This window comes from Panulirus ornatus, chromosome 19, assembly GCF_036320965.1.
Source record: "Panulirus ornatus isolate Po-2019 chromosome 19, ASM3632096v1, whole genome shotgun sequence".
Classification (NCBI taxonomy): Eukaryota; Metazoa; Arthropoda; class Malacostraca; order Decapoda; family Palinuridae; genus Panulirus; species Panulirus ornatus.
In genome coordinates this window covers 60,333,156-60,356,799 of record NC_092242.1, presented here as the reverse complement: position 1 = coordinate 60,356,799, position 23,644 = coordinate 60,333,156, and the positions used below count along the sequence as shown (strand labels likewise).

Sequence of the window (23,644 nt, the reverse complement as noted above, 5' to 3'; positions counted from 1 at the left end):
ATGCTGGCCATGTGTCGTGCACAACATGGCACAGTTGTGGTCGTGTCGTGCACACCAGGACATAGTTGTGGCCAAGTATCTTATATATATATATATATATATATATATATATATATATATATATATATATATATATATATATATATATATATATATATATATATATATATATATATGTATATATATATATATATATATATATATATATATATATATATATATATATATATATATATATATATATATATATATATATATATATATTCATTTATTTATTTTGCTTTGTCGCTGTCTCCCGATATATATATCGTAAATAAATAGATATCCTGAAGTTTCTTAAATCATTCATTGAATAAAACATAATATTTTCATTCGATAAATACTTACGTCAGTCGAGTATTTACTTTACTGGCTACAGTTGACAAGAATTTTATCAAAATCCTGAATTTTTGTGGTATTTTTCAACAAATCAGCAACTGGTTGTTGTTAATTTCAGTGATCATAACCAGTTGCTTCTGTTGTAGAAACTCACAATACTACACACCTCCTCTATGCAGCTGCCTGAAGACAGAGTATCAAAAAGTCGTAATCTGTGTTCATCAGCAATGTATAGGAGTCGCGGAGACCGTAGCTGACAGGTGTAACTACTTGTTTACGGTGTCGTTCGGTCGTTTGACTTGAGGACGGTAGCCTCCCCGGCCTGCAATCCACTGTCAGTTAGGTCAGACTCGTGTTGCTGTAGGGGTCAGTGCTAGTGTGTGTGCGTGTGTGTATGTGGACAGGGAGTGTGATAACCTACTTCCAGCGGTGTCTGGCCTCGTTTTGCGCTTTGCTTGTGCTGCGTTCTGCCAAGAGTCTGTCGGTTCATGCTCTCATGCAGAAATCTAGTCTTAACAGACATTTATTGCGAAGCTTTTAGAAACGGTTGAACTGAATATAATGAGCTTGTGATGGTAGAGAAACCATTCACGAGTAACACACCGGTGGATCTCGACCATGACCAGAGGTAAGCTGCTTCCTAATGTTTTGTATACACCAGAGTGCTATAATGATATGTACGTTGGTCGGTTAATTTGGCAGATAGGAGGTTTGTGAGGGAGGGAGTAGAGTGTGTAGTGGAGGGAGAGGAGGAGTGTGTAGGGGAGGGAGAGGTGGGGTGTGTAGGAGAGGGAGAGGTGGGGTGTGTAGGAGAGGGAGTGGAAGAGTGTGTGTGTGTGTGTGTGTGAGGGAGAGGAGGAGCGTGTAGGGAAGAGAGGGGAAGGGGTTCTACTGGGTCGATGGGTAGATGACAGTAGGGAAAACCTGATGTTAAATGAGAGACACACAGCTGCTGACGGGCTAATAATAGAGTAAGAACATGTTCAGGAGTCTCAATGTGGTTACCAGAGAAGTGAAGCTTGTGGCCCAGAGACCTGTTGAAGAACTATCGTGGAGGTAAACAGAGGACTCGGGGACAGACCTAACATCATATTTACTCTAGCTAACAGCTGACATTTGAAGGTTGATCTCACAGCTTTGTTCCGGACATCAAAGGAATGAAGATGCAGGTGAGCCATAGGTGAATGAATGGGGATCACAGGTCGTACATACAATGGGTAAAACCTCTTAGCAAGTTCGGCAGCTACCAATTTTCTTGCCTGTGAGGTCCCGGAGGTTGAGGGAGGGGGTCAAGGTATCTGGCTTTCAGGCCGGATATGTGAGTTCATGGATCAGCAGCATTGGCGCCAGGATCAATGCCAAGGTATGTGACGAGTTCCGTAGTTCAGTCACGTCATGGTGGAGCACAAGGAAGGTCATTTCATCCCAAACGTGATCATCGTGAATTGGAGGGTTTTCGTTTGGCTGCGTCAATAACAAGGCCACACTAAGTGGCGAAGTGCATGATGAACCGGTCAAAAAAATTGGGCCTCACAGGCGAGGTGGTGCTGAGACATCACCTTGGTAGCGTCAGCATCAACATCAGGGGTAGACAGACGTTTAAGCGTGAGTTGCGATGAATGGTGTCAGGCTGGGGACCCTTCCCTGTGGAGTACCCATGGTAAAAGGAAGCGGATCGCTGAGGGCATCTCTGAACATGACCATAAATGACGGTCTGGTCAACCCTAAACATCAGATCCCTGGCGACAAGTTCTGAAAGTTGCTGAGAGACGATGTCTGTTCTAGCCATATCGAAAGTAGATTTGTTTTCCTGGGTGGATATATATATATATATATAAGACTGTTTAGGATTATATGTAGAAGAATGTTCAAGATGAAACATTGCAAGGCTACCTAAACAGGAAGTGAGGGCGATAAGTGTAAAAGTGGTCCTCTCTAGTCTTTGGTTTACGTATGATGATAGCGCACACCCAGGAGAGACCGGGAAAGACTTCTTATAGGAGAATCACGTTGAAGGGATCGAGAAGGGGATCAGTGGGAAAGTTGATGCTGATGTTAATACATCATAGGTGACCCCGTCATCCCTTGTCATAGTGGCCTTGCCTTTCGGGGGGAACGCGTCGCAGCTTTTCAGGTGTGGCTGGTGACGATGCATGCCTCCGCTAGATGACTATAGGCTATTCCTATGTTAAAACCTCCATCATCACTGGCTGTCTTGCGCAAATGAGAATGTTAAGTTAGTGCCGGGAGGTTTGAGTGGGCAGACGACCGTTGTGCCATATCATTAAGTGTCGTCGGCAGGAGTACAGTGCGTGAGTGGCTGGCGGTGGTGATCCTGTTGATGTCACCCGAGACGTGCCGCTGGTGCGTGTGGTCACCGACGCCTCGCAGAGAGCGGTCGGTGCCACTGATGACAGACGAATGATTATGGCTTGAGGATCGTCATGATGTCCGCCTGCAGGACGATCTCTTGGGACGAACGAACGGACGAAAGTACGTCCACACACACACACACACACACACACACACACACACACACACACACACACACACACACACACGGAGACACTGAGTATAATTCTTGTATAACTGATCAAATCATTTTCCCAGGAAAAAGTATTTCCATTTATGTTGCGAGGCTGAAGGGCCTGGTGGTTGAACCTATCATTCCAGCTACGTCAGCTGGTGGTTGACTCTACCACTGGGGGCCACGCCAGCTGCTTACAAGGCCCCACCACTACCACCACTAGCTAGGCCAGCTGAAACTGGGGGTTGGGGGACTGAATCCACTGCCAGCTGGTGGTTGACTTCCACAGTCAAGCCAGCTGGTAGCTAAACTCTACCAGCATAGCCAGGCCAGCTGGTGGTTGACTTCACAGCCAGGCCAGCTGGTGGGTAATTCCACCATCACAGCCAGGCCAGCTGGTGGCTAACTCCACCACCACAGCCAGGCTAGCTGGTGGGTAACTCCACCACCACATTTAGGCCAGCTGTTAGCTGACTCCACCGGCACCACTAGACCAACGGGTTGGAGGGGGCCTGGTTCCTCGCCCATCCAGGTGGGAGCTGCTCCACCTACACGCTATCGTACCCGGCTGATCAATGAATGACATTCCTGGTTGCCATATTTGACCCAGTGTTGTTGCCGGGCCAACAGGTGGGTGTGGAGGGCGAGACCTCTTCCTGCTAGAACCGGGTTGTACAGTTGCTGTCCGCCCATGGCGGTCTGTGTGGCCCATGGCGGTCTGTGTGGCCCATGGCAGCCTCTGTGGCCAGTAACGGACTCTGTGGCCCGTGGCGGCCTGTGTGGTCCTTGATTGCCTCTGTGGCACTTTGGCGGCGTGTGTGGCCCGTGACGGTCTTTGTGGCCCATAGCGGTCTTTGTGGCCCGTGGCGGCGTCTGTGGCCCGTGGCGGCCTCTGTGGCCCGTGGCGGCTCCTGTGGCTCGTGACAGCCTCTGTGGCACTTTGGTGGCGTGTGTGGCCTGTGGTAGCCTCTGTGGCCTGTGACCGTCTCTATGGCTCGTGACGGTATGTGTGGCCCATGGTGGTTTGTGTGGCCCGTAGCGGCCTCTGTGGCACCTTGGTGGCTTGTTCGGTCCCGTAGCGGCCCCTGTGGTCCGTGGCGACACCTGTGGTCCATAGCAGCCAATGTGTACACAGTCCTCCCCCCCCCTTGAGGTACAGCAGTTCCACCCTCCCCTTGAGGTACAGCAGGTTCTACCCTCCCCTTGAGGTACAGCAGTTCCACCCTCCCCTTGAGGTACAGCAGTTCCACCCTCCCCTTGAGGTACAGCAGTTCCACCCTCCCCTTGAGGTACAGCAGTTCCACCCTCCCCTTGAGGTACAGCAGTTCTACCCTCCCCTTGAGGTACAGCAGTTCCACCCTCCCCTTGAGGTACAGCAGTTCCACCCTCCCCTTGAGGTACAGCAGTTCTACCCTCCCCTTGAGGCACAGCAGTTCTACCCTCCCCTTGAGGTACAGCAGTTCTACCCTCCCCTTGAGGTACAGCAGTTCTACCCTCCCCTTGAGGTACAGCAGTTCCACCCTCCCCTTGAGGTACAGCAGTTCTACCCTCCCCTTGAGGTACAGCAGTTCTACCCTCCCTTTGAAGCACAGCAGTTCCACCCTCCCCTTGAGGTACAGCAGTTCCACCCTCCCCTTGAGGCACAGCAGTTCTACCCTCCCCTTGAGGTACAGCAGTTCCACCCTCCCCTTGAGGCACAGCAGTTCTACCCTCCCCTTGAGGTACAGCGCTTCTACCCTCCCCTTGAGGCACAGCAGTTCCACCCTCCCCTTGAGGCACAGCAGTTCTACCCTCCCCTTGAGGTACAGCAGTTCCACCCTCCCCTTGAGGTACAGCAGTTCCACCCTCCCCTTAAGGTACAGCAGTTCCACCCTCCACTTGAGGCACAGCAGTTCTACCCTCCCCTTGAGGTACAGCAGTTCTACCCTCCACTTGAGGTACAGCAGTCCTACCCTCCCCTTGAGGTACAGCAGTTCCACCCTCCCCTTGAGGTACAGCAGTTCTACCCTCCCCTTGAGGCACAGCAGTTCTACCCTCCCCTTGAGGCACAGCAGTTCTACCCTCCCCTTGAGGTACAGCAGTTCCACCCTCCCCTTGAGGTACAGCAGTTCCACCCTCCCCTTGAGGCACAGCAGTTCTACCCTCCCCTTGAGGTACAGCAGTTCCACCCTCCCCTTGAGGCACAGCAGTTCTACCCTCCCCTTGAGGCACAGCAGTTCTACCCTCCCCTTGAGGTACAGCAGTTCTACCCTCCCCTTGAGGTACAGCAGTTCTACCCTCCCCTTGAGGCACAGCAGTTCTACCCTCCACTTGAGGTACAGCAGTTCTACCCTCCCCTTGAGGTACAGCAATTCTACCCTCCCCTTGAGGTAAAGCAGTTCTACCCTCCCCTTGAGGCACAGCAGTTCCACCCTCCCCTTGAGATACAGCAGTTCTACCCTCCCCTTGAGGTACAGCAGTTCTACCCTCCCCCTGAGGCACAGCAGTTGTCAGTCCAGTAGCAGCTGTGGACTGTCTTATGTAGCAAGAGACGCTAAGATTTCTTTTTCCAAATAAGTTACATTTCAGAAGAAATCCTTGAGAGCATCGAGAGTGTGACGTGCGTGAGGATGACATCGTAAGTCTGACAATCAGATTCCAATCACGGGAGAGTGTACCAATCACTGGAGATTGTACCAATCACTTCAAATGGCTCGTGAAGCGTAGACAATTTTCTTCAGTAAACTGTGAGAGATCACGTAAGTCTCTGCAAGATGACGCTTGGGTTTTTCAGTCGATGATAAGTTGAAGCTGTTAATGTCATGTTGGCTAGATGGTTTACACCACCAAGTGTGACCAGCAGTGTCATGTTGGCTAGATGGTTTACACCACCAAGTGTGACCAGCAGTGTCATGTTGGATAGATGGTTTACACCACCAAGTGTGACCAGCAGTGTCATGTTGGCTAGATGGTTTACACCACCAAGTGTGACCAGCAGTGTCATGTTGGATAGATGGTTTACACCACCAAGTGTGACCAGCAGTGTCATGTTGGTAGATGGTTTACACCACCAAGTGTGACCAGCAGTGTCATGTTGGATAGATGGTTTACACCACCAAGTGTGACCAGCAGTGTCATGTTGGATAGATGGTTTACACCACCAAGTGTGACCAGCAGTGTCATGTTGGATAGATGGTTTACACCACCAAGTGTAACCAGCAGTGTCATGTTGGTTAGATGGTTTACACCACCAAGTGTGACCAGCAGTGTCATGTTGGATAGATGGTTTACACCACCAAGTGTGACCAGCAGTGTCATGTTGGATAGATGGTTTACACCACCAAGTGTGACCAGCAGTGTCATGTTGGATAGATGGTTTACACCACCAAGTGTGACCAGCAGTGTCATGTTGGTTAGATGGTTTACACCACCAAGTGTGACCAGCAGTGTCATGTTGGATAGATGGTTTACACCACCAAGTGTGACCAGCAGTGTCATGTTGGATAGATGGTTTACACCACCAAGTGTGACCAGCAGTGTCATGTTGGCTAATTGGTTTACACCGTTCCTCGTGACCTGGCATCATGACCTCTTGACATCATGATCTGCCATCATGACCTGTCATCATTACCCCTTGCATCATGACCTCCTGGCATCATGATCTGCTGCAATGACCTCCTGCCATCATGACCTCCTGCCATCATGACCTGCTGCACATGACCTCCTGCCATCATGACCTTCTGCCATCATGACCTGCCATCATGACCTGTCCTCATGACCTCCTCACACATTACCTTCTTCCATCATGACCTGCTGGTAGTGGTGGTGATATTGGTGGTGATAGTGTTGTCGATACTGGTGATGTTAGTGTGGGCGGTGCTGCTGCTGGTGATGTTAGTGGTGCAGCTGCTGGTGATGTTAGTGTGGGCGGTGCTGCTGCTGGTGATGTTAGTGGTGGTGGTACAGCTGTAGGTGATGTTAGTGGTGGTGGTGCAGCTGCTGGTGATGCTAGTGTGGGCGGTGCTGCTGCTAGTGATGTTAATGGTGATGGTGGTGCAGCTGCTGGCGATGTTAGTGATGGTGATGCAGCTGTAGTTGATGTTTATGGTGGTGATGACGCTGCTGATGATGTTAGTGGGGGTGATGCAGCTGCTGGTGATGTTATTGGTGGTGATGCCGCTGTAGTTGATGTTTATGGTGATGGTGGTGCAGCTGCTGGTGATGTTAGTGGTGGTGGTGCAACTGCTGGTGATGCTAGTGGTGGTGGTGCAGCTGCTGGTGATATTAGCGGTGGTGATGCTGCTGTAGGTGATGTTTATGGTGATGGTGGTGCAGCTGCTGGTGATGTTTGTGGTGATGGTGCAGCTGCTGGTGATGTTAGTAGGGGTGGTGGTACTGCTGCAGGTGATGCTAGTGGTGGTGATGCAGCTGCTGGTGATGTTAGTGGTGGTGGTGCAGCTGCTGGTGATGCTAGTGGTGGTGATGCAGCTGCTGGTGATGTTAGTGGTGGCGGTGCAGCTGCTGGTGATGCTAGTGGTGGTGATGCAGCTGCTGGTGATGTTAGTGGTGGCGGTGCAGCTGCTGGTGATGTTAGTGGTGGTGATGCAGCTGCTGGTGATGTTAGTGGTGGTGGTGCAGCTGCTGGTGATGCTAGTGGTGGTGATGCAGCTGCTGGTGATGCTAGTGGTGGTGATGCAGCTGCTGGTGATGTTTATGGTGATGGTGGTGCAGCTGCTGGTGATGTTAGTGGTGGTGATGCAGCTGCTGGTAATGTTAGTGGTGGTGATGCAGCTGCTGGTGATGCTAGTGGTGGTGGTGCAGCTGCTGGTGATGCTAGTGGTGGTGGTGCAGCTGCTGGTGATGCTAGTGGTGGTGATGCAGCTGCTGGTGATGTTAGTGGTGGTGATGCAGCTGCTGGTGATGCTAGTGGTGGTGGTGCAGCTGCTGGTAATGTTAGTGGTGGTGGTGCAGCTGCTGGTGATGCTAATGGTGGTGATGCAGCTGCTGGTGATGTTAGTGGTGGTGATGCAGATGCTGGTAATGTTAGTGGTGGTGATGCAGCTGCTGGTGATGCTAGTGGTGGTGGTGCAGCTGCTGGTGATGCTAGTGGTGGTGGTGCAGCTGCTGGTGATGCTAGTGGTGGCGGTGCAGCTGCTGGTGATGATAGTGGTAGTGGTGCAGCTGCTAGTGATGTTAGCAGTGGTGATGCAGCTGCTGGTGATGTTAGTGGTGGTGGTGCAGCTGCTGGTGATGCTAGTGGTGCAGCTGCTGGTGATGTTAGTGGTGGTGGTGCAGCTGCTGGTGATGCTAGTGGTGCAGCTGCTGGTGATGTTAGTGGTGGTGGTGCAGCTGCTGGTGATGCTAGTGGTGCAGCTGCTGGTGATGTTAGTGGTGGTGGTGCAGCTGCTGGTGATGCTAGTGGTGCAGCTGCTGGTGATGTTAGTGGTGGTGATGCAGCTGCTGGTGATGGTTGTGGTTGTGGTGCCGCTGTTGCTGGAGGTAGTGCTGCAGCTGTTGATGTTGATGATGCTGGTGGTAGAGGTGGTGGTGGTGGTGGTGGTGGTAGCGGTGGTGGTGGTGGTGGTGGTGGTGGTGGTGGTGGTGGTAGTGGTGGCGGTGGTAGCGGTGGTAGCGGTGGTGGTGGTGGTGGTGGTAGCGGTGGTGGTGGTGGTGGTGGTAGCGGTGGTGGTGGTGGTGGTGGTAGTGGTGGCGGTGGTAGCGGTGGTAGCGGTGGTGGTGGTGGTGGTGGTAGCGGTGGTGGTGGTGGTGGTGGTGGTGGTGGTGGTGGTGGTGGTGGTGGTGGTGGTGGTGGTGGTGGTAGCGGTGGTGGTGGTGGTGGTAGCGGTGGTGGTGGTGGTGGTGGTAGCGGTGGTGGTGGTGGTGGCAGAGCGTGTGTCTGGTACCAGCACGACCTTGAAGGCCGTCAGCCTCACACACGTGGACGACCTTGGTCAAGGTCTCGTGGTTATTACACACTCAGCTTGCGCCATAATTATACTGTCAGACTCTCTCTCTCTCTCTCTCTCTCTCTCTCTCTCTCTCTCTCTCTCTCTCTCTCTCTCTCTCTCTTTGTTTCTTACTTTCTATTTCTCTTTTTCTTTGTTTCTTTCTCTCTTTCTTTGTTTCTTTCTCTCTTTCTTTGTTTCTTTCTCTTTCTTTGTTTCTTTCTCTTTCTTTCTTTGTTTCTTTCTCTTTCTTTCTTTGTTTCTTTCTCTTTGTTTCTTTGTTTCTTTCTCTTTCTTTGTTTCTTTCTTTCTCTCTGTCTTTGTTTCTTTCTCTTTCTTTGTTTCTTTCTCTTTCTTTCTTTGTTTCTCTCTCTTTCTTTCTTTGTTTCATTCTCTTTCTTTCTTTGTTTCTTTCTTTCTCTCTTTCTTCTCTTTCTTTCCCTCTCTTTCTCTCTCTTTATTTCTCTTTCTCTCTTTCTTTCTCTCTTTTTTTCTTTCTTTCTTTCCTTCTTTCTCTTCTTCTTCTCTCTCTCTCTCTCTCTCTCTCTCTCTCTCTCTCTCTCTCTCTCTCTCTCTCTCTCTCTCTCTCTCTCTCTCTCTCTCTCGCCTCCCTTTCTCCACCCGTCTATCTTACCTCTTTCCCTCCCTCCCCCACCCGGCTGTGTTCTTCCCCTCCCCCAATCCGTCTGCCACTCCCTCCTCCTCCCTTTACCCCACCTGTGTTACTTCGTCCTCTCCCCTCCCCACCTGACTCTTTTACTCCTCCCCCTTACCCAACCCTTCTGTGCAGCTTCTTCCCCTCTCCCGCCCGTCTGTGCAGCCCCTTCCACTCCCCCAACCAGTCTGTGCTACTCCCTTCCCTCCCCTCCCATCAGTGTAAACCCCCCTTCCCTCCCCTCCCATCAGCGTAACCCCCTTCCCTCCACCACCCGTCTGTGCCCTCCCCTCCCCGCTCCTCCCTTCCACCGCTCGTCCGTGTCACCGCCTCCCATCCCGTCCCACATACTACGTCGTAGTAGTCTCCACTCCCTGAGCCATCGGCTCCAGGATCTGACCACGCTGGTTGTGACGTCATCCACAGCGTCTGTCCTGACGTAGGCGCGAGTTGCCACGTCGGATTATGTCGACATGACGAAGTCTCTCGCTCTTAAAGTGACGATAAAAAAAAGCCACGTCTGGCTCCTGAAGTATGGATGGTCCTTTGGAAGATGTATACCCAAGTGTAGGCATGTGACTTTGAAGGCTGTGAGTCACTGACTCACGTGGGTACCACAGAATGGTCGTTAAGGTGAAGGTTGATGTGTGTGGCAAGCCATCTATGACGTAAGCAGAGGAAGTCGCACGGTTGTACGACGCCGAGTGACGTAATCCATGATCAATCAGGTGGCTGAAGGTCTTTCTCTACAGTGTTAGCAACACAGAGCGAAAATATCGTCTCCTGGGCCATCACAATGTGTGTGGTGACGAGTGTGGTAGTAGTACAGTCAGCTGTAGTCTAGCCGAGTGTGTGTGTGTGTGTGTGTGTGTGTGTGTGTGTGTACACGATGTACGTACGTACGTACATCGTTCATCAAGGATGTACTGTGTGGGTGGCGGGCCCTAGCGATGACCTCATCCACTAGGATAACCACTTTGCTCACCTTCCCACCACCACCTCCCTACCCCAGCCCCACGTCGCCTGCTCCTACCACACTGCTAGGTCTCCTGCTTCTGTTCCTGCACTTGCATCTGCTTCTGCTCCTGTACCTGCTTATGGTCCTGTGCCTGCTCCTATGCCTGCTTCTGCTCCTGTGCCTCCTCCTGCTCTTGCACCTGCATGTGCTCCTGAGAGCGAAGGATTACCGCTGGAGGAGGAGGAGGAGGGAGGAGGAGGATGAAGGCAAGGTAGGTGTTCAGATGGTGGGGGACTAACTACAGGGTCACAGTGTAACATGAGTCAGTTGGTTCAGGGGTTACTCCTCCAGGCATCATCATCATGCCACGCTGTAGGCCCACGTCTTGCTACCCTCCCTCCACGTATCATCTTGGCCAGTGCTCTCCGTGTGTCCCACCCGCTGTGACTTAGTGGACCACATGCACACGTTTGGCAGCTGCTTCCTTTAGTATGGAAACCAACACCACTCAAGGATTGACTGTCACACTTCCTTTTTTTCTTCTATCCTGAAACAGCTAAGTTGTGGAATTCTCCCTCCCATCTGTCGTCTTTCCCTCTCCCTATATAATCTTTCGACCTTAAGTGGGCACACCTCAGTGAGGACGGCAGGCCGGGTCGAGCCGTTGAGCGCAATCGTTTACTGTTTTCCTAATGTGGTACTCTGGTGGCAGATTCCTGCAAGCTTTTTTTTCTTGCTATGTGATACACATAAGGAGATCTTCCTTCACTGTGTCCCATCCTCATCAATTTACGTTTGTTTGGGTTGAATCTCAATTGCAGAACAGATCAACTCTGGAGTTTGTCTCCGCCCCTTTGCAAGTTGATGCAATCCTCTCCACCTTCCTTCATGACCTTGGTGTCATCCGCAAACCGGTTCACTTAGAAGGCCAAGCCTTCTTGTTTTGGCAAGGACGTTCGCATAGATTTAGGAAAGCAATGGTCCCAGAACAGACTCCTGCAGAACGCCACTGGTTTCCTCGAGCCATTTCGAGAAGGCTACCCTGGTATACATCCTTGGTTCTCACACTAAGATCTTCTACCCATCGAAAGAGTCGCCTCTTTCTTCCTGCCAGAAGATCCAATTGCTTTACCAACCTCCTGTGTGTGGTTCAGTGTCAGATATGCTCTGGCACTCCAGATATCATCAATCCACGCAGCATTTTCGTTTTTCTCTCATATTGGTGGCTTCTCCTCTACAAGGAGTCATTCATATCCTTTTTGATTATCTTTTACCTCATAGACCACACTCTTCAGCGAGACTCATTAGTAGTCCAACTCTCCCCACTTCCTCTTCTACTCCCTTGCTACCTGATCTTGTTCCAGCGGCATCTTGAACAACATTGAAAGTAAGTTGTCAAGTGGACATCCTTAGTCAATATGGAGGTATTACATCAGAACCAGAAACCTTATTAGGGTCAAGACCCTCTCGTATTTTTTATGTCGTCTGTAGTGATTTTTGTGGACACTATCATCTTATCCCACTGGTGACCGGGATATTGCCTCTTTCCTTGTACAACTTATCCTTCACTTCCTCACATATATGCACATCATCCTCTGTAACTCTTTCCTTTGAATTCCTTAACTTGGTTAGCTGATCTCTAACTGGCAATTCACTCCTGATGAATGCAGCGGAAGGTTTTTGGAGTTTCCCCTGCAAAGTGTGTGTGTGTGTGTGTGTGTGTGTGTGTGTGTGTGTGTGTGTGTGTGTGTGTGTGTGTGTGTGTGTGCGTGTGAAACTTTGTATCGCTTGTTTATCTGTTATTTTTTTTATCTAGTTCTGACTAATTCTCTTTTTCTGACGCGAGGAACTTCGACACAAGTTCTTGTTATCTCTCAAACTAATTGTCACGTTCCTTGGTTATCAGGGCGTCCCTAATCTGGCTCCCCTTGTCACCCATGTATCCGTATTCCTGCACACCAATGTTTCTCACAACTCCCCTGGTTTAGTGTTAGTCTACACGAGTTAACGTTCACACTTGTTTATTACTACGCCTCTGTACCATGTATACATCGTCGTGTGTGCTTGTCTCTTGCTATTGTATGTATCTAGTGTACTTCTGAGTCATTGTATGATATATTCTCAAATGTGTGCACGTGTCTATCGACGTGGGAACATGTATACGCATTTGTGATGCACAGGCAGTACAGGAAACGCTGGGGAATCATTCGAAATCTCCAATAGTGACCTTTACCACCTGTCAGTACAGCTTTAGTCACACACTTATTACGCCTGCAACAAGCTGGTTGAACATAGCAACGAACACATCCGGGGATACTTGGTCAACCCCAATACAAAAGTGAGCGGAGATACAGTCTTTAGTGATGGACATGTGCTGCTGGTGCAGGAAGTGTAGTGCTGCTCTGACGGATCCAGCAGATATGTAGCCCGGGTTGAACCTAGCGGAGGTTCCGGTTGTGACTACTATTCTGACGTATACTTTTTGATGTTTCTCTTCACTTGGTCTACATAATTTTACAAAAAGCTTTGTAAACTTTTCATTTAGCTACGGCAGAGCAAGTAATGTCGGTTCTGGATTTGAAACAAAATACTAAGTCTATGCTTAAACGTATCTATGGCACTGTTTTCAACTACCCAAATTGGTTAATCATTCCATATGTTAACAATTTTGTTGACGAAGAGTATTTCGCCTCATTCGAGGTAGAACCTTTTGCCCACGAGTTAATATTTATTGCTACGTGTGAAATCAGACAAATCTATCCTTAAGTAGCTTATTAGATCGAGATTATCGAAGCCTTTGATGAATACAGTTATGGGATCAGTTTCCCTTTCCTCAGCTAAATATATATAGAGTTGATTCAGTTAGTCGGTTTCCGTAGGACTTTGCTTCTCAAGCTGGTATCATCTCGGTGACTCACGTCTATACCTTCTCTTTTCTGAAGTCTTATGTCTTTCCTCAAGTAAGGGTGACCAAAACTGAGCATAATGTTCAAATTGTAAAGTAAGCTGTAAAGAGTGAGAATGATTTCCATAGACTTAAATTCAAAAGTTTTGCCAGTGACAGCAGGTAGCTCCACTTTCATCATACGTATTGATGATATGAATGAAATCAAGCAGCTTTGTCAGTCATGAGCGATTTCGTCGAGCTGAGAATCGTATATTGAGTGTTGATCCTCTAAATGGTTTACAATTTCATCTCGAGTGATGGTTTCCGCAAGTTTCCTAACTACAGACGTTAAGATGATTGGACGATAATTTCTTGGCAGTGATTCATCACCTTTTTTGTACAGCTCTTAATGTTTGTCATTATTACGGAAGCGCAGTTCACTGTCGTCTGGTCCCTTGATTCTTGCCATCCAACCCAACAGAGGGAGACCAGTGGCTGTGAATGGTCCTCCTCACTCTACCATGGCTCACGTACAAGATCTTCAAGACATCCTCTGGGTTCTTGGCCGCCCTCTTGGGTTCTAGGGAGTTGGTGGTGGTGGGGGTTGATGTGGTGCTCGTACACACACACACACACACACACACACACACACACACACACCAAGATTATATGGCAAAGACACTTGAGCCAGTAGGCTGGGTACACAGGTAGTAGTTTTAGACATATCATTATTAGCATTATGACTCCAGCACCACATTCAGAATCGGCCCATATGTTATACCAGGACCCCTTTTTTCCAGGGGCTCCTGTAATCCTGAGGCTGCCCTACACTCGGTAGCAGGTAGAGATGAAGTCTTTTGAAACGATATGATTTCTGACGGGACTGTAATATGTTGCATGGGATGGTGGTGACTGGGATGTTGATGGAAGTTGGGAGCTGGGTAATCTAAGAACATCACCACACCTTAGACTACTAGTTCATCGCATAAAGTCGACAGAGAAGCGTAGATGATTCAGGTCAATCCATTTGTGTAACACGGGATCACCAGGTATAGGATCTGTGTCTGGAGGGGTCAAGGAACCAAACTATAGACGGTTATGATGTTTACCACAGGCGGGGACATGAGGGAGACTGGTGGTGCACCTTCAACGTAGACGTTGTGTTATCTATACTCTCCTCCGGCAGTAGCCAGGTTGAGCTGAGTGGCAGGCTACAATGATTCTCACCATCTTATCAAGTTATGCAAATACTTCGGCTGTTCTTGGTCCCCAGAGGCATGAATATATATATATATATATATATATATATATATATATATATATATATATATATATTATCCCTGGGGATAGGGGAGAAAGAATACTTCCCACGTATTCCCTGCGTGTCGTAGAAGGCGACTAAAAGGGGAGGGAGCGGGGGGCTGGAAATCCTCCCCTCTCGTTTTTTTTTTTTTAGTTTTCCAAAAGAAGGAACAGAGAATTGGGCCAGGTGAGGGTATTCCCTCAAGGCCCAGTCCTCTGTTCTTAACGCTACCTCGCTAATGCGGGAAATGGCGAATAGTTTGAAAGAAAGAAAAGAATATATATATATATATATATATATATATATATATATATATATATATATATATATATATATATATATATATATATATATCATGTTTATGTACAAATTTCCCAGCATATCATAGTTAGATTTAGACTCCAAAATGAACATCATTTACTTTATCTCTGTCAATTTTGTAAGATAATATGCGGTCTAAGGTCCAGTTTATTTTCTTAGCCTAGCTACAATTATCTGTTCTCAACACTGATACCAAACAAGGCCACAGTGAGTGTCAAGGCCCCAGCAACCTGGTGATTTAGGTACAAAATACACGTTGTCTGTGACAACCTTCCCCACACAGTCGGTAAGGTCACTGATCGCACAGGTCTACCTCGGTCAGTGAGGGGGTGAATGGACCCAAGGGTCGTCTGCCAGACAGACAGTGAAGGTGGTGTCAGAGGTTGGTTATAGTGGGCGATGTTGGTAGCGTTCTGCTGGGAGGATGGTGTCAGTGGATGGTGACAGTGGATGATGTTGGTAGCCTTCTGCTGGGAGGATGGTGTCAGTGGATGGTGACAGTGGATGATGTTGGTAGCCTTCTGCTGGGAGGATGGTGTCAGTGGATGGTGACAGTGGATGATGTTGGTAGCGTTCTGCTGGGAGGATGGTGTCAGTGGATGGTGACAGTGGATGATGTTGGTAGCCTTCTGCTGGGAGGATGGTGTCAGTGGATGGTGACAGTGGATGATGTTGGTAGCCTTCTGCTGGGAGGATGGTGTCAGTGGATGGTGACAGTGGATGATGTTGGTAGCGTTCTGCTGGGAGGATGGTGTCAGTGGATGGTGACAGTGGATGATGTTGGTAGCCTTCTGCTGGGAGGATGGTGTCAGTGGATGGTTATAGTGGATGATGTTGGTAGCGATCTGCTGGGAGGATGGTGTCAGTGGATGGTTATAGTGGATGACGTTGGTAGCGATCTGCTGGGAGGATGGTGTCAGTGGATGGTTATAGTGGATGACGTTGGTAGCGATCTGCTGGGAGGATGGTGTCAGTGGATGGTTATAGTGGATGACGTTGGTAGCGATCTGCTGGGAGGATGGTGTCAGTGGATGGTTATAGTGGATGATGTTAGTTTGGTGTCGCGTGCTCTGTGGCTGAGTTCTGGTAGAGCGAAGAATGATGAGTGAGAATGTGATATCCTTTTGAATGAGGAATATCAGTAAAGTGTTCGTCTGGCTTGGATGGTCCTTACACTTGCTACAGTAACACTGTTATTGTCATCTCCGTACCACTGCTGAGTTGATCCCTCCACACACACACACACACACACACACACACACACACACACACACACACACAGTTTCATTATTAGTTTTCACACAAAGTTTGTGATGTATCGCCTTCCGTAGACACTAGTCCCTGAGAGTACTTCCAGCCCTGCAGGGTACACTAGTCTGCCGTCCCTGCAGGGTACACTAGTCTGCCGTCCCTGCAGGGTACACTAGTTTGCCGTCCCTGCAGGGTACACTAGTCTGCCGTCCCTGCAGGGTACACCAGCCTGCCGGTCCTGCAGAGTACGCTAATCTCCCGTCCCTGCAGGGTACACTAGTCTGCCGTTCCTGCAGGGTACACCAGCCTGCCGTCCCTGCAGGGTACACCAGCCTGCCGTCCCTGCAGGATACACCAGCCTGCCGGTCCTGCAGGGTACACCAGCCTACCGGTCCTGCAGGGTACACTAGTCTGCCGTCCCTGCAGGGTACACTAGTCTGCCGTCCCTGCAGGGTACACTAGTCTGCCGTCCCTGCAGGGTACACCAGCCTACCGGTCCTGCAGGGTACACCAGCCTGCCGTCCCTGCAGGGTACACCAGCCTGCCGGTCCTGCAGGGTACACTTATCTGCCGGCTCTGCGGTCGGTTCCCACGGCCCGTGTTGGCTCCGGGACACACCATGAAGATATTTGTTCACCCTGCAGGAGGATGATTAAGCTTCCGTCGTTGGGTCACGTCGCTTGACCTTGCCTCCTACGCCTCTTGACCTCCCCTGTGACGTTGTGGGTGGGTCCAGGTGACGTCATACACAATAGTGTCAGGTCCGTTTTGGTGGAGACTTTGATGGTGATTGGGGCCTGTGATGATGGGTAGGGTGGGAGAGAGAGAGAGAGAGAGAGAGAGAGAGAGAGAGAGAGAGAGAGAGAGAGAGAGAGAGTAGGGAGGTAGGTCAAAATCTTGCCGTAAGGTAAGGCAGGAGCCTTCCACTCCTAAAAGACGTCAGGAGTGAAGAATAAAGAGTTGTGAGAATTATCTGCTGTCGAGTGTTATGTGTGATTTGGAGAGAGAGAGAGAGAGAGAGAGAGAGAGAGAGAGAGAGAGAGAGAGAGAGAGAGAGAGAGTGTGTGTGTTAGTGTGTGTGTGTGTGTGTGTGTGTGTGTGTGTGTGTGTGTGTGGATAGAATGCCAGCAACACACGTCTGGGTGAGGCAGAAAGGAAAGAGAGCAACATGGGCCGAGGAGGGAAATTTGACAACCACTGATGTGCTGGCAACTCCAGCAATAACTCCAATCCTCCATGTATGGCTTTAATGCTCTACCAATTTCAATTATCCAACAGTCCCTGTTATGCTCCACCATTCACACCAATGATCCAACAATCACTCCAATTTTCTATCAATCACTCCAGTGCTCAAACAATCTTTCCAATCCTCCAAAATCCACTCCAATGTTCTGGTACCCACCCTGATGCTCCAGCAGTCACTCCAACACTCCAGCAATCACCCTAATGCTCCAGCAAACTATTCTGATGTGTTCTAGCCACCCCTCGAATGTTCTGGGAATCCCTCTAATGCTCCATCTATCCCCCACCCAATGCTCCACCTATTCCTCCAATGTTCTAGCGATCATTCTAATACTCCAGCAATTATTCAGTGCTCCGGCAATTCCTGTGGTGCCAAAGTAATCACTCTTATGCTCCAGCAATCCTTCCAGACCTCGAGCTATCCCGCGAATGCTCCAGCAATCCCTCCAATGCCCCAGAAATCATTCCAGCCCAACGGCCATCATCCTCCAGCCCTCCCTCACACTCTCCCTCCAACAAGCCTTCCCTCCATCTCTCCCGGCAGACCTGCTGGAGGGAGCCCTCTCCAACATTCCCCCCCTACGATCATCTCCATCCCTTCAACAGTCTTTCTCAATTTTCTTCATTCCTCCAGTATGTTAGCATTGTCAACATCCTCCAAGCACCTCCAACGCAATCTATCCCTCCAGCCCTCCCCCAGCTCTGTACAGCACTCCACTCCGCCTCTCCTACAAACACGGAGGAGCACTGTATGTACACATGTACAGTGACTCACAGATTATGTTTCAGAGAGGAAGACGGGCCGGGGAAGACGTGACGTCACCCTCCGCTATCTTTGTATGGATCCGGGAGGGGCAGAGGAGGAGGAGAGGGGGCGTGCGTGTGCAGAAGGCTTACGCAGTGCATGATGAGAACACTCACCCGCCCTAAGAAAAAAACATATTCTGGAACTCTGGAAGCACCATGCATTCTGAGATATACGAACGAAGAATTTGGAAAGACCTCTGCCTGTGTGGAGAGGGTGGTAGCCCTGTGTACCCATGTCCTGGGTGAATGGGTGAGGGTGCCATTAGCTAGTTATTACATAGGTTCGAAACGTATCATGTACAGCGTTTGCTTCTCTGAAGTCTCACTCTACCCCTTTGGTATATCCGCGTTCGGCAACCCGCCTCTTTGTCGTTGCCCAATTATACATAGCGTCATTCGTTTGCAGTATACTAATGTCCATGATGTACATTATTAGGGGGTTGTGTGATGCCCATGATGTACATTACTGGTGGGTTATGTAATACCCATGATGTACATTGCTGGGGGTTATGTAATACCTATGATGTACTTTACAGGGGGTTACGTAATGTCTCTAATGTACATTACTGGGGTTGTGTAATGCCTATGATGTACATTACTGGGGATCATGTAATACACATAATGTACATTACTGGGGGCTATGTAATATTCATGATGTACATTACTGGGGGTTGTGTAATGCCTATGATGTGCATTACTGGGGTCATGTAATACACATAATGTACTTTACTGGGGGCTATGTAGTACTCATGATGTACATTACTGGGAGGTTGTGTGTTGCCCATGATGTACATTACTGGGGGTTATAGAGACCCACCACTCACCATTCCTACCCATCTCTGGGGGACCACCTCACCTGACGAAGAATCTCTCTGCCTGTGACCATCAGGTGTTCACCACACCAGCCTAACTAACTACGTCACCTTCAGGTTCCTTCCCTCGCCTTCCTCTCTTCCACCACCATCACCACCCTGATCCAGGGGATGCTCCCCTTCCTCCCCCATCACCACCCTGACCCAGGGGATGCTCCCCTTCCTCCCCCATCACCACCCTGACTCAGGGGATGCTCCCTTTCCTCCCCCATCACCACCCTGATCCAGGGGATGCTTCCCTTCCTCCCCCATCACCATCCTGGCCCAGGGGATGCTCCCCTTCCTCCCCCATCACCACCCTGACCCAGGGGATGCTCCCCTTCCTCCCCCATCACCACCCTGATCCAGGGGATGCTTCCCTTCCTCCCCATCACCATCCTGGCCCAGGGGATGCTCCCCTTCCTCCCCCCATCACCACCCTGACTCAGGGGATGCTCCCCTTCCTCCCCCATCACCACCCTGACCCAGGGGATGCTTCCCTTCCTCCCCATCACCACCCTGATCCAGGGGATGCTCCCCTTCCTCCCCCATCACCACCCTGATCCAGGGGATGCTCCCCTTCCTCCCCCATCACCACCCTGACTCAGGGGATGCTCCCCTTCCTCCCCCATCACCATCCTGGCCCAGGGGATGCTCCCCTTCCTCCCCCATCACCACCCTGACTCAGGGGATGCTCCCCTTCCTCCCCCATCACCATCCTGGCCCAGGGGATGCTCCCCTTCCTCCCCCATCACCACCCTGACCCAGGGGATGCTCCCCTTCCTCCCCCATCACCACCCTGACCCAGGGGATGCTCCCCTTCCTCCCCCATCACCACCCTGACCCAGGGGATGCTCCCCTTCCTCCCCCATCACCACCCTGACCCAGGGGATGCTCCCCTTCCTCCCCCATCACCACCCTGACCCATGGGATGCTCCCCTTCCTCCCCCATCACCACCCTGACCCAGGGGATGCTCCCCTTCCTCCCCCATCACCACCCTGACTTAGGGGATGCTCCCCTTCCTCCCCCATCACCACCCTGACCCAGGGGATGCTCCCCTTCCTCCCCCATCACCACCCTGACCCAGGGGATGCTCCCCTTCCTCCCCCATCACCACCCTGACCCAGGGGATGCTCCCCTTCCTCCCCCATCACCACCCTGACCCATGGGATGCTCCCCTTCCTCCCCCATCACCACCCTGACCCAGGGGATGCTCCCCTTCCTCCCCCATCACCACCCTGACCCAGGGGATGCTCCCCTCCCTCCCCCATCACCACCCTGACTCAGGGGATGCTCCCCTTCCTCCCCCATCACCACCCTGACCCAGGGGAGGTTCCCCTTCCTCCCCCATCACCACCCTGACCCAGGGGATGCTCCCCTCCCTCCCCCATCACCACCCTGACTCAGGGGATGCTCCCCTTCCTCCCCATCACCACCCTGACTCAGGGGATGCTCCCCTTCCTCCCCCATCACCACCCTGACCCAGGGGAGGTTCCCCTTCCTCCCCCATCACCACCCTGACCCAGGAGGAAGGAGTGGGGGGCGGGTGGAGATTCCTCTGTTTCTTTTGGTCATGAGTGACGTCTTCCTGTGTGAGTGTGTGAGGTTTGGATTAAATTGGCATTTCTATATCTGTCGCCATTACTCGGTTCCAAGCCACCACCGTGGAGTGGACCGGGTACACATCACACACACACACACACACACACACACACACACACACACACACACACACATCCTGAACCAATGCCCACTGCGTTAAAGTAAAATAAGTATTTTCACACTTATAAAGTGCTTCTTGCTTTTCTACTTTACATATCTAAGTTCATTCGTTAGGAGAGTGTTACGTCTTAGCGCACACGATGTACGCACAATGTTTCCATGACGCCCATCTCGTATTATCGTTATCATTATCATTATTATCATTATCATCATCATCATCATCATCATTATTCTATTAATGTTATCATAAGAGTTTTTTCATACTTGACCGCCATTTCCCACGTTGGCGAGGTAGCACCAGGAAACAGACGAAGGACTCGTCCACTCTCACATACATATATCATGTGACTTAACGTTTCTGAGCAATATTTGCCACCGAATTTAACTGAATTTTTCTTATTTTATCTACATAAATGAAACCAGCTTTCATGATACATATTGATTGTATCATAAACAAAAAATTTCAGACATGATTTCGTGGATAACCAGGATAAAATTCGTTTATTAAGTGGCGATCCTCTGAATGATGAACAGTTTTATCCCAAAATGATGGTTTCCATCTGTTTTCCCTTCACTGGCCTTCATCTAATTAGACGAGAAGTTCCGGGCAGTGATTTAATGCATATTCTGGATACCGATTTTACACTAACAACCATGGGGTCGAACCCAGGTGGTCTGGAGCAAGCGAAGGAGATGAAAAATGGGAATAGGAATACTGTGTGGCTGGTGTCAGAGATTATCCTCAAGATGGATGAAGAAGTGAGGCCTCCTCTTTCTCCCGCACTCCACCACCACCATCACCAGGAGGCGAGTTATGCATCCTTGGCCCTTACCATCATCTCATCCACCACCACTGACTTAGGCGGCCTCCACCATCATCTCATCCACCACCACTGACTTAGGCGGCCCCCACCATCATTTCATCCACCACCACTGACTTAGGCGGCCTCCACCATCATCTCATCCACCACCACTGTCATAGGCGGCCTCCACCATCATCTCATCCACCACCACTGACTTAGGCGGCCCCCACCATCATTTCATCCACCACCACTGACTTAGGCGGCCTCCACCATCATCTCATCCACCACCACCGACTTAGGCGGCCTCCACCATCATCTCATCCACCACCACCGACTTAGGCGGCCTCCACCATCATTTCATCCACCACCACAGACTTAGGCAGCCCCCACAATCATCTCATCCACCACCACAGACTTAAGCAGCCTCCACCATCATCTCATCCACCACCACAGACTTAAGCAGCCCCCACCATCATCTCATCCACCACCACAGACTTAAGCAGCCCCCACCATCATTTCATCCACCACCACAGACTTAGGCAGCCCCCACAATCATCTCATCCACCACCACAGACTTAAGCAGCCCCCACCATCATTTCATCCACCACCACAGACTTAAGCAGCCCCCACCATCATTTCATCCACCACCACAGACTTAGGCAGCCCCCACCATCATTTCATCCACCACCACCGACTTAGGCGGCCTCCACCATCATCTCATCCACCACCACAGACTTAAGCAGCCCCCACCATCATTTCATCCACCACCACTGTCTTGGGCGGCCCCCACCATCAACTCGCCCACCACCACTGACCTGGGCGGCCACTAGTCAAGTCACATACACACTGGACTTGTATCATCTAAAGATAAGATAAAAGAAATACCAAGTCAATAGAAAAAGACTTGAAAACCTCGACAGCTTTTTGTTCACTGGAACTTTTTTATTTTTTTGTGAATGTCAGGGAGATGGTCCGTCCGTCAGGGGAGGAGATGAGTCGAGATACGAGAAGCAGAGATGTTTGGCCTGATTGTGACTTTTTCACTACCTGATCCATGGGTCGTAGGTCTTGGGGGTAAAGACGGGTACTACCGATTGTATAAGCTGGATTAGGAGTACAGGTGACGGGCGTAGGTACAGGGACTTAGGGCTGGTGAGAGAAGGAGCCACATAGCCATTCCTTCCCCAACCAGGGAGGGAGGAACATGTGGACCAGTGACGCTGAAAGTGATGCTCCACATGCTTGACTAGCTAAGGTCTCCCACTGCTGTACATCTCTGGCCATTATCCTGTCACACGCTTGACTGATCTAATACTCATAGGTCAGGTTAGGATATTGACCACGCAAACATCCAGGTACGATGTGTTGACCCCACCAACACCCAGGTACCATGTACTGACCCCCACATACACCCAGGTACTATGTGTCGAACCTGCCAGCATCCAGACACCATGTGTTGACCCCACTTACACCCAAGTACTATGTGTTGACCCAACAACACCCAGGTACCAAGTATTGACCCCACATACACACAGGTACTTTATGTTAAATCCAGCAACACCCAGGCACCATGTACCAACCCCACATACAATCATGTACTATATGTTGAACATACCAAAAGCTAGATACCATCTGTTCACCATATCAACCTCCAGGTACCTTGTGATGTTCCTTAGCCCCACAGATACCAACTCCAGGTACCATTTGTTGACCCCCACCAACCACCACATATGACCTTGCCAATACCAAGGTACAAATCTTGACCCCACCAACCACCAGTTACTCTGTTGACCCCACCAACACCAAGGTACTATGTGTTGACCCCACCAGCCCCTAGATACCATCTATTAACTTTCCAACCTAAGAGGTCCCTGTGGAGGCACGGATGGCTGGTTTGTTTACATCTGTGGACACCAGTTTGATACTGGTACCTTAGTAATCCTAACAAGTCTTTTGGTAATCCAATTCGACAAAGTGATGTAGTTGTGTTTGGCTGGCAGCTCCTTCCATGTAA

The 23,644-nt window shown here is 50.2% G+C and overlaps 1 protein-coding gene across 1 annotated transcript in view; it reads left to right on the top strand.

Moving 5' to 3' along the window:
• Nucleotides 1–775: 775 nt before the first annotated feature.
• The window catches only part of Grip71 (WD repeat-containing protein Grip71), a 209,319-nt gene continuing 186,450 nt past the window's right edge, over nt 776–23,644 (top strand). Inside the window, exon 1 of the mRNA XM_071674003.1 lies at nt 776–1,006. The gene's annotated coding sequence lies outside the window, so the exon portion shown is untranslated. The remainder of the gene's footprint in view (nt 1,007–23,644) is intronic.